The sequence below is a fragment of the Enhydra lutris genome, unplaced genomic scaffold (genome assembly GCF_002288905.1).
Source record: "Enhydra lutris kenyoni isolate GAN:26980312 unplaced genomic scaffold, ASM228890v2 scaffoldscaffold85, whole genome shotgun sequence".
Lineage (NCBI taxonomy): Eukaryota > Metazoa > Chordata > Mammalia > Carnivora > Mustelidae > Enhydra > Enhydra lutris.
In genome coordinates, this window is record NW_019154169.1 from 6,088,022 (window position 1) to 6,098,480 (window position 10,459).

General features: G+C 40.6%; 1 protein-coding gene and 1 long non-coding RNA gene across 2 annotated transcripts in view; both read left to right on the plus strand.

Moving 5' to 3' along the window:
* The window catches only part of LOC111161451, a 678,116-nt gene that overhangs the window by 473,371 nt on the left and 194,286 nt on the right, over nucleotides 1-10,459 (plus strand).
* Nucleotides 4,199-10,459, plus strand: part of LOC111161459 — an 11,387-nt gene continuing 5,126 nt past the window's right edge. Inside the window, exons 1-2 of the long non-coding RNA XR_002641532.1 lie at nucleotides 4,199-4,482; nucleotides 4,680-4,751. This is a non-coding gene — a long non-coding RNA (uncharacterized LOC111161459). The remainder of the gene's footprint in view (nucleotides 4,483-4,679; nucleotides 4,752-10,459) is intronic.

Below are 10,459 nucleotides of genomic sequence, written 5' to 3' on the forward strand. Positions count from 1 at the left end.
TTTCAGCAAATACAGATTCCAGCAATAAAAAACCTGAAATAGAGAAGACTGCAAAAACCAAAAATATAAGAAAAATTCTCAGATCTGGAGCCTACAAACTAAAAATCTCACCTATATCTAGCATAAAAAATATTTAAAGATCCATGCCATAAGTCAAGAAATTTCAGTACATTGGGGATATAAATAGCAACTGGAAAAGAACTTTAGTGAAAATGAAAAATTAACTTAATTCCAAGAAACAGTAATCCAGTTCAGGAAAACAATGGAAGTAAGTTTCAGGACAACTGTAGAGTCCAACTGAAGCCCCAGAATGGTAGACTGAGAGATTCTAATGGATATCTGAACAATTGAAAAAAAATCATCTGTGAACATTTAACATAAATACGGAACATTTATCTGTGGAACATCTCTAAAACTGAAGAACAGGTACAAAGAGAATTAATTAAATCCTTCACCCTTAATAAAGAAAAAATATCTAGAAAATCTAGTTGATTTTGAAGAAAAAATAGTTTATATTATTAAATAAATAGCAGATATTGACTTAGTGAGTAATTGAGATATAACCATATTTGGATGTGGTCAAGGAGAAAGAAAAAGATGGATTTTTTTTTTTACTTTAAATGAAATATTGATTATTACACCAGATATTTTTATTACTAAAGACATTTTTAATTACTAAAATGAAACTGATCTTTTAGCTAAAATTGTTCAAAGAAACTTGTATCATCCAAGACTGATTGAAAACATCATTGAATTCATCCAAGATTTCATCTAGGTACAGGTAAAAAAAACCCCAAAAACCAAAACCTAAAAGCTAACTAAAAAAACCTAATTGACAGATGAATATTGCAAGTACAGCTAAAAGAGAAAGTAAAGTGCCCTTCTATTGTTTTATGAAATCCTATTAATTTCAACTTCCCGATTATATAATCCTACAATCTTATCACTCAGAAATAACAATAATCATATTACATATTTTTTGCCTTTAATTATTTTACTCATTTAAATGCTGTAGCACCACATTCTGGAGGGCACACTTAATGGCCAAGATTCTGACCATCAAGATTCCAAAACCTGGGGGAGCCTGGGTGGCTCAGATGGTTAACATCTGCCTTCAGCTCAGGTCATGATCCTAGGGTCCTGGGATCGAGCCCTGCATCAGGCTCCTTGCTCAGCAAAAAGCCTGCTTCTCCCTCTCCCACTCCCCCTGCTTGTGTTCCCTCTCTCGCTGTGTCTCTCTCTGTCAAATAAATAAATAAAATCCTTAAAAAAAAAAAAAAGATTCCAACACCTAGTAACATAGTGATTCACACTGGGGAGGAAAAATTTTTCTTTGCTCTACAAGATTCTTTTGGCTGGTCTAAGAATTAAATTGACATGAGACAGATTAACAGGAGGTAAACAAAAGTTTAATAACATGTATATTTCCTGTATACAAGGGAGAGACCTAGGAAAACTGAGTGACTCCCCCAAATGGCCAAAGTCATCACCTTCATTACCATCTTCAGCTAAAGACAAAAAAAGATGCTGGGGGTGGACGGTCAGTTATGGGGGGTTACCAGGAAAAGCAGAATAAACAAGGATAAGGTTGTTGGGTTTTTTGTTTTGTTTTGTTTTGTTTTTTAAATTTTATTTATTTATTTGACAAACAGAGACCACAAGTAGGCCGAGAGGCAGGCAAGACAAAAAGAGAGGGAAGCAGGCTCCCCACAGAGCAGAGAGCCCAATGCAGGGCTCAGTCCCAGGACCCTGGGATCATGATCTGAGCTGAAGGCAGAGGCTGTAACCCAATGAACCACCCAGGTGTCCCAACAAGGATAAGGTTGTTATGTAGATTTAAGTCCATGCCTTCTCCACTGATAATATTCTAGAAATTGAGGTACCTTCTTCTTGGTTCAGTAAGGGAGACACCCCTAACAAATGGAGATTTCCCTTATAAAAGTAAAGGTTTCTTTTTTTAAAAGATTTTATTTATTTATTTGAGAGAGAGAGAAGACAAGTGGGGTGAGGGTCAGAGGGAGAAGCAGACTTCCTGCTGACTAGTGATCTTGATTCGGGACTTGATCCTGGGATTCCAGGATCATGACCTTAGCTGAAGGCAGACACTTAACGACTGAGCCACCCAAATGCCCTAAATGTAAATGTTTCTTACAATAAGTAACTTCTACCCAGTTTCAGACCTTCTGTGTTTGCAGTTTCTTAAAAATAATCAGCCTAAAATAATCCTTATGCTAAAGAAGACATATTTTGGGTGGCAAATTCTGCTCCCCTACACCCACAAGCATAATGTCCATGGAAAGTAAGAAGCAGAAGTGCAGGCCTATCAAAACTATGCCAGAAATAACACACAAAGGGCTACCAAGAGAGAATTTTTTTTTTTTTTTAACCTCTACCCATTTGAGGTTTTCAGCTGGGGCTCTGTAACAAAAAAGACAGATTAACAGGAGACAAAGAATTTATTAACATGTATGCACAGGTCATATGGGAGAAAACAAGAGTAACTCAAAAGTGGTGGCTTCGCATTCAACAAATAATAAGTTTTTAGAGAAATGATAGGATAAATTAAAGCAGTTTTAGGCTTCCAAGGATGGCAATCTGTGAAAGGAATTAATGGAGTATGGTTTATTTGCAGATTCCTTTGGTGCCATCTATGGGCTAAGAGTCTAGAGTTGTTTCCAATAAGGGAGAATGTATACCCTGCGTTTAGGCAGAAGTGGGGGGAGGGAAGAGAGCGCTTTTCCTGACTTTCATGCTTATAAATTGCCTCCAATTCAAATAATTCTTATGTCAAAAAGGTATATATGGAGGTGACATTCTCTGGTTTCCTTCCTTCACAGAACAGCCACTTTCAATGATACATACACTTTGAGGCACTTCACAATTCTAAAAGAAACAGGCCCCCAAATGGAATCACTTACCCACAGAGAGCAAGCCAAGATTAACAATTTTAAATAATTAGCAACTGCAGTTTTAACTACTCCCAGATATGTGACCTTTGAACTGTCCATTTGAAACTTCCTGATTAGCACTAGAAAGGTAATCTGAAAAATAAGACTCCTGTCTCTTCCCTTCCCTCAAAAAGATGACGTGGCGTGAAACAACCCTTTCTTTTATTCTGCTAATAATTTCCTTGCCCCACCATCCTGCCTCTAAAATTTTCCATTCTGTAAAACTCCTGGGAATATCTATTTATTAGTAGGTATACTGCCCAACTCACGAATAGTTCAAAAAAGCCAATTAGATCTTCTGATTCACTCCATGGACTTTCACTTTTATTATTTTTTTTTAATGCCACAAACCACAGAGACTTCAGACAAACCTGGCATCACAGTCAGGAATAATCACGCACAGTGTTCTCTGTGGCGCCTTCCCAGTCCTTCCCGGTGCATCGAAAGACTGGCACATATGCGAGGAAAACAGCTCCAAGCAGGAAAAACAAACCCAGTCTTCGATCACACACTCAGGCACTCGAGACTCCACGCCAGTACCCCAGAAAACAACACATGAACCATGAGCAGAGCACTGGTTATCACTCAGGGTTATCCCTTCAAGCCTAAATAAAGACCTGGATAGGCCCCAAGCCAGGCGCAGGCTCCAATGGTTGTTGCTCCAAGAGTCTCCCCAACCTCAGTAAAGCTCAGGGTTCGCCCCGCCCCCAACCTACTCCCGCGCCTGCGTACTCTGGACAGAAACGACAACTCCCCGAATCCTCAGCGCTCGGTGCTCGAGGGCGGTGTTCGCGGCACAAACGGGGGACCGAGCCAAGAGCCCAAAGTAGAAAGCTAAAATACACAGTGATTTTGGACTACATTTCCAAAAAGCGAACAGGCTCGGATTATCCTCGGTAGCACCGGTCACTCACAGGGTCACCTTTGCAGGCTTCAGAAACCCTGGCCCTGCTGGAACTCTACTTCTGCACTTGGAAAGCTGACGGCCTTGCCCCATTCTTCCCGGCCAGGCCTTCCTGAAGAACCAAGACACTTGTCCCCGCCCCCTGCGCGCGTGCGCACTCGTGCCGCGATAGGCGATCTGGAAGCTTGGAGATTTGAAGGCTGGGTGGTCGTCAGAACCGGTCGCGGTAGGAGCGCGCGGAGCCAGGCTTTGCTGTGGCCGCTGCTTTTCGGAAAGAAACGAGTACGGGAAGGGCCAGATTCTGCGGACCAGACCGGGGGTGGGTCCTGGGGCCTCGGACTACTAGGCGATTCCTCCAGAGTGAGGAGACCCGGACCGGGTGGATTTAAACTCGTGCGGTAGTAACGGGGCCGGGCCCGGTTTGTGGGCGCGGCCTATTCTGCAATGCGAGACCCTGCGGTCCTACGCTCCTCGGTCTTCTCAACCACCTAGGCCCGGCGGTAGAGGGCAATCGGTGGTGGAGCCCCAGAATAAAGGTCCCCTGAAAACGCTGGAGCTAGATTCAGGGCTGACCTCTGAGGTCCGGAGTATCCGCTGGACAGAAGACAACGCGGTGGGCCGTCCCACGGGGTGAGCAGTAGCGATGTCCGAACTACCGTGCAGAGCCGCGAACCTGGACACGAGTGACCGCAAACCTTTCCACGTTTGCCTCTCGTTTACGTTTGTGCATACCTCTGGTGGTTAGGGAGGGTCGCAGGGCACGGAGGGTGGTTTCTAACCGATCAAGAAAAGCTTGGGGTGTTAATGAACACTGTCTGCTTCCCCAGCCCTGCCAGTCTCCGGAGAAGGCCTTTGAAGTGAAAGAAATCGCCTCGGCGCCTCCGCAAGCCAGGTTCTGTGTGAGTTTGTGCTGCTTCTTTGTTTCCGTGAAATGCATTTGATTTTCAGAACACTGGGCTTCTTGATTTTCTTCCCTTGGAATGTGCTGCTTAAGAATGGTCTATTCATCGATTTGGGCTTTAAGATTTCCCTATGTAGTTAACGGCAGGGGACCCAATTAATAGGTAACGCTCTCTCATGTCCATTTAGTGCAATTCTGCTGTTAGTTAACCGTATGCTATATATTCAGTTGCTTTGTGACACTTTTTCTTAAGGATTCTGATTGTGGAAATACCGCTTTGGGAAGTCAATGTTCGTGCTTTGTTTTCGACTGTGGTTTCTTAAGGAGTAGTTTAGGGTTTGTTTAGATACCTTCAGTGATTCCAGATTAGGGATGGGGATTTTTTTCCAAGGGACTCCGTGATTGTAAATTTTTGCTACCAGGCAGATGTGGTTACAGGTTTGGTTGCATGGGTTTGTTTTGCTTATTTTTCACAAATACAAAATGATATATATTTAAGGTGTACAACATGCTTCAGTATATGTATACATTGTGGAATGGAATGTTTACCACAGTCAGACTAATTAAGGTCCATCACCTCAGAGCTACTTTTGTGTGTGGTGAGAAAACTTAAGATCTACTCTCTTAGCAAATCTTAGGTGTATTATACAGTAACCATGCTGTCCTTTTGGTCTTCAGAACTTACTCATCTTATGACTGAAAGTTTGTAGCATGAATTTGTTTGGGCTGTGTTTTCAGTAGACTCAGGTATATAAGGTGTTTAAGAATTTTGAACCTAGGGGCACCTGGGTGGCTCAGTGGGTTAAGCTTCTGCCTTCTGCTGGGATCATGGTCTCAGGGTTCTGGGATGGAGCCAGCAGGGAGCCTGCTTCCCCCTCTCCCTCTGCCTGCTTGTGATCTCTCTCTCTCTCTCTGTCAAATAAATAAATAAAATCTTAAAAAAATTTTTTTTGAACCTAGATTAAAGGAATTTGAATCCTGCTTGCTACTTAAATCTGAGTTTAAGCAATATTTTTAGTCCCAGTTTCTTCATCTGTAAATCCAGAATTACAATAATATATACCTCACATGGTGGTTTTAAAGAGTGCCTAAATTAATATCTCTTAATGCTCTTAGAGGAGTACCAGGCACATTAGAAGGCACAATATTAGCTGTTGGTTTTAAATGATGATTCTTAGTCATTCCATATCAGCTTTCTGTATTCTCAAGAGTAATGAAAATGTGGGGCGCCTGGGTGGCTCAGTGGGTTAAAGCCTCTGCCTTCCACTCGGGTCATGATCCCAGGGTCCTGGGATCTAGCCCAACATACCCACATAGGGCTCCCTGCCCACCCCCCACCCCCGCCCCGCCTCTCTCTCTGCCTGCCTCTCTTGCCTACTTGTGATCTCTGTCTGTCAAATAAATAAAATCTTAGAAAAAAAAAAAGAGTAACGAAAATGTGAGATTAATTAGGATGGATGCTTGCAAGCAGGAAAATGAATGGAATGGAATGGACCAACTGGGCACTGGAATGGACCAACACAGGGATTCTTTTTCTAAAAAAAGATTTTATTTATTAGAGAGAGAGAGAGAGAATGTGCAGGAGTGGTGGTGGGGTGGTGCAGAGGGAGAAGCTCCAGTGAACTTGGAGCCATGGGGAGAGTTGGGCCAAGGGGGAAGCTCCATCCCAGGACCCTGAGACCATGACCTGAGCTGAAATCAGACACTTAATCCACTAAGCCACACAGGTGCCCCGCAAAAGAGAGATTCTTAATGTGAAGTCTTTGGACTCTGTTTATAGGTTTTCAGGATGACAAAAATCCAAGATTATGTATAGGACTGTTGTATATATTTGTCAGCAGGTAATTTGGTGGGGGGGAAGTCTATCATTTCATGATATCAAAGTTATATAAGACCCAACAAGATTGATTCTTACTACTGTAGAATAAAAATCTGGGATAACTAGGAATGGCTTTTGGGATAACCTTTTATAAAAGTAGCAATATGGAAATGATTAAGTAACTCACACTCCATCCCTGTGGTAGAATGTTATGCAATACTAAAAATTACATTTATTAGTAATTTAATCATCAGGAAAATATATATGTATATAATATAATATTGAAAAGTATCTTTTATTTATTTATTAAAAAAAATTTTTTTTAATTTTATTTTTTATAAACATATATTTTTATCCCCAGGGGTACAGGTCTGTGAATCGCCAGGTTTACACACTTCACAGCACTCACCATAGCACATACCCTCCCCAATGTCCATAATCCCACCCCCCCCACCCCCCTCCCCCCATTAACCCTCAGTTTGTTTTGTGAGATTGAGAGTCACTTATGGTTTGTCTCCCTCCCAATCCCATCTTGTTTCATTTACTCTTCTCCTACCCCCTTAAACCACGAAAAGTATCTTTATGAGTAAAAATCTTTGAGAAATTGTTAAGTTATATATGCATCTTAAACACAATTTATAAGCTACATTGCAGGGATTTATTTATTTATTTGTTTGTTTTTAAGATTTTACTTATTTATTTGACAAACAGAGATCACAAGTAGGCAGAGAGGCAGGCAGAGAGAGCGGGTGGGGGAAGCAGGCTCCCTGCTGAGCAGAGAGCCAGATGCGGGGCTGGATCCCAGGACCCTGAGATCATGACCCAAGCTGAAGGCGGAGGCTTAACCCACTGAGCCACCCAGGTGCCCACATTGCAGGGATTTAATAACTGGAGTATTCATTGGAGACTGGGAGGGTTAAGCTCAAGTTATTGAGCAGCTGCTGTGAAATAAGCATTTGTTTTTCTCTCTCATAATCACTTTGGAAAAGCATTGCAGTCCTTCACAGAAGGATCTCAGGTATTGATGAGAGACAGTATTCAAGAATTGGTAGGAATTTAAAAGAAAGAATTGGTAGGAATTATTCTTTCAGTCACATTGATTTCCTTGTTGTTACCATTTATGTAGGCCTATTTAATGACAGTTTCTTAATGACTATAAGAAATGAAAAATGACTGTGAGAAATAAAAAATTCTTTTTAATGGGAATGGCTTTTTAAAAAAAAAATTTTATTTTTTTATTTGACAGATCACAAGTAGGCGGAGAGGCAGGCAGAGAGAGAGAGGGAAGTAGACTCCCCGCTGAGCAGAGAGCCCAATGCAGGGCTCCATCCCAGGACTGTGAGATCATGACCTGAGCCGAAGGCAGAGGCCCAAACCACTGAGCCACCCAGGTGCCCCCTGGGGAATGGCTTTTTTTTTTTTTTAAGATTTTATTTATTTGACAGACAGAGATCACAGGTAGGCTGAGAGGCAGGCAGAGAGAGAGAGGTGGAAGCAGGCTCCCTCCCCGCTGAGCAGAGAGCCCGATGCGGGGCTTGATCCCAGGACCCTGGGATCATGACCTGGGCTGAAGGCAGAGGCTTTAACCCACTGAGCCACCCAGGCGCCCTGGGGAATGGCTTTTTAAAACAATATTTCTAGTGGAGTTAATGCGGGCCTATAAAATAATAAGTAACCAAGGGACCTAAAAGAGAAGAAATTAAAATTATCCATAGTCTCAACATCCAGAAATAATCACTTAATATTTATAGCATATTTTCTCAAAATATTTCTACAAGCATGTGTTTTTGTGTATGGTTTTATTTCCAAATAATGGGATAACCCTAATAGAAAATTTAAAAGAAATCAAAATTTAAAAGAAATCAAACTAGTTATTAGTTTGAGAGACATTCAGTACCCTCATGGATTTTATAATGGGTATATGGAGAAAGGTAAAATCCCAGCATTCCCCTTCTTATTTGAGAAATCTTCCAAGTAATTATAATTCTTGTGATAGAAATAGCATTTAAATTGAGAGACTTACTGTAAGTGTCAGAATGGAAATAGGGAAATTTTTCCCCATCTACTGAGGTCTGTTTCACATTAATGATTTAAAATAACTAATCATATTATATATTGTTTTATAAACTGATTTTTTTTTTTCTTTCAGTGTATCTTGAATACTTTCTATTCCTTAACAGTTTTCTAGAACTTAGTATTTAATGATAACTTTAGTATTCTGTTTTATGGATGTTTTATAAATCACATAAGAAGTAAGCTGTTGGGCAGTAATGTTCAAACTGCCTGAGCAATTACTTCAACAGGCTTTCTGTGTGCTATTACTCAGCTTTTCACTTCATGGTTAGGCAGGATCTCAGAGAGAGGAACACTACAGAATATGGCATTGCCTTTTACCAGGTGGGTTATAGGTGACACTCTGAAGTGTTTGGCTGAATTTCTGAAGGATTCTCACAACATGAAATAGACCAGTCTGCTTTGTTATGACAAAAACTTCAGTCCTCCTGATTTGGGTGAGAGTTTGAGAAATGAATGAATTTCCTAGAAAATTAAGCTTACAAAAAACAAAATTATTTTAATTTCAGCAAAGAATGACTAAAACTAAAAGTTCAGAAGTAAAAATAGTAGCATGTTAAATGTATGGAGTTAAATACCAAAAGAAATAGCTGAGAGAGGTAGTTTTTAGATTTAGAAGCTAGGGAAAAGGATAGCAATGATGTAACTTTTGGGGCTTTTTGTAATATAATATTTCTTGCAGAACTATTTTAAATTTATGTCCAGGTATGTGATACAAACTGTTAGAGAACAAGATAAAGATCACCTGGGATATCATTAAGTAGAGGTAACACAATAAAATTTTATTCTAACTCCATTCCCAGATTGTTTTATGAACCTGTGTGTACATGTATGTGTATGTATGTAGTTTTTCTGTCAAATATACAATTACAGTATAAAATTCTTTTCTTTTTTTTTTTTTTTTTAAAGATTTTGTTCATTTATTTGACAGAGATCACAAGTAGGCAGAGAGGCAGGCAGAGAGTGAGGGGGAAGCAGGCTCCCCACCGAGCAGAGCCAGATATGGGGCTTGATCCCAGGACCCTGGGATCATGACCTGAGCTGAAGTCAGAGGCTTTAACCCACTGAGCCACCCAGGCGCCCCCCAAATTCTTTTTTTTTTTTTTTAAAGATTTTATTTATTTACTTAACAGATAGAGATCACAAGTAGGCAGAGAGGCAGAGAGAGAGGAGGAAGCAGGCTCCCCCCTGAGCAGAGAGCCCGATGCGGGGCTCGATCCCAGGACTCTGGGATCATGACCTGAGCTGAAGGCAGAGGCTTTAACCCACTGAGCCACTCAGGTGCCCTCCAAAATTATTTTCTAACCTACCTTCTCCCGACAATTTGTAGTGATCATCTTTCCACAATATCAAATAGAATTTTACCTTCATTTTTAGTGTTTTTTTAATTAAAAAGTTATTTTTTTAATGTTCGTTTATTTTTTTACTAACCTGTACACTCACCATGGGTCTTGAACTCATGACCCTGAGGTTAAGAGTCATATGCTTTCCAACTGAGCCAGCCAGGCATCCCCATTTTTAGTGGGTTTTTAGTGCCATTGTGTGAACGCACGATAATTTATTTAACCTGCTAAAGGATATTTAGGTTCTCTCTAGCTATTTTTGGTCCTATTATAAACACTTTACACATATTTTTTCATTCTTTCTATGTCATACTATGAGTGTCCATTTCCCTTCCACTTAGTAATAAGTATCATCAATTTTTCAAATCTGCCAGTCCAGTTCCTTTTTTTTTAAAAGATTTTATTTATTTATTTGACAGAGAGAGATCGCAAGTAGGCAGAGAGGCAGGCAGAGAGAGAGGAGGAAGCAGG